We start from the raw sequence: 208 nt of genomic DNA, 5'->3' as shown, positions 1-208 counted from the left end.
TAGAAGTAAAATAAATGATCGTGTCACTGGGATTATGATCCTGGTGAGCTGGGCAGTTGCTGCTCTAATTGGAATTGGCATCATAATTGCAGATTTTAATCGGAGAAAATGTGAAGAAAGTTGTTTAATTGATGCTGTAATATCAACCACTCTGGCATGTATTTTCTCCTTTTATATACCAGTCATTATAATGCTTAGTATCTACCTA

At 35.1% G+C, this 208-nt stretch overlaps 1 protein-coding gene across 1 annotated transcript in view; it reads left to right on the top strand.

Annotated features, from left to right (window-relative positions):
• The window catches only part of LOC118340930 (trace amine-associated receptor 2-like), a 14,311-nt gene that overhangs the window by 13,763 nt on the left and 340 nt on the right, over positions 1–208 (top strand). The window lies entirely within an intron of this gene.

Source organism: Morone saxatilis, unplaced genomic scaffold, assembly GCF_004916995.1.
Source record: "Morone saxatilis isolate NCDOM2014 unplaced genomic scaffold, NCSU_SB_2.0 Contig7, whole genome shotgun sequence".
Taxonomy (NCBI): Eukaryota; Metazoa; Chordata; class Actinopteri; family Moronidae; genus Morone; species Morone saxatilis.
Note: the sequence above shows the minus strand (reverse complement) of the source record. Positions and strands in the feature narration are given on the sequence as shown.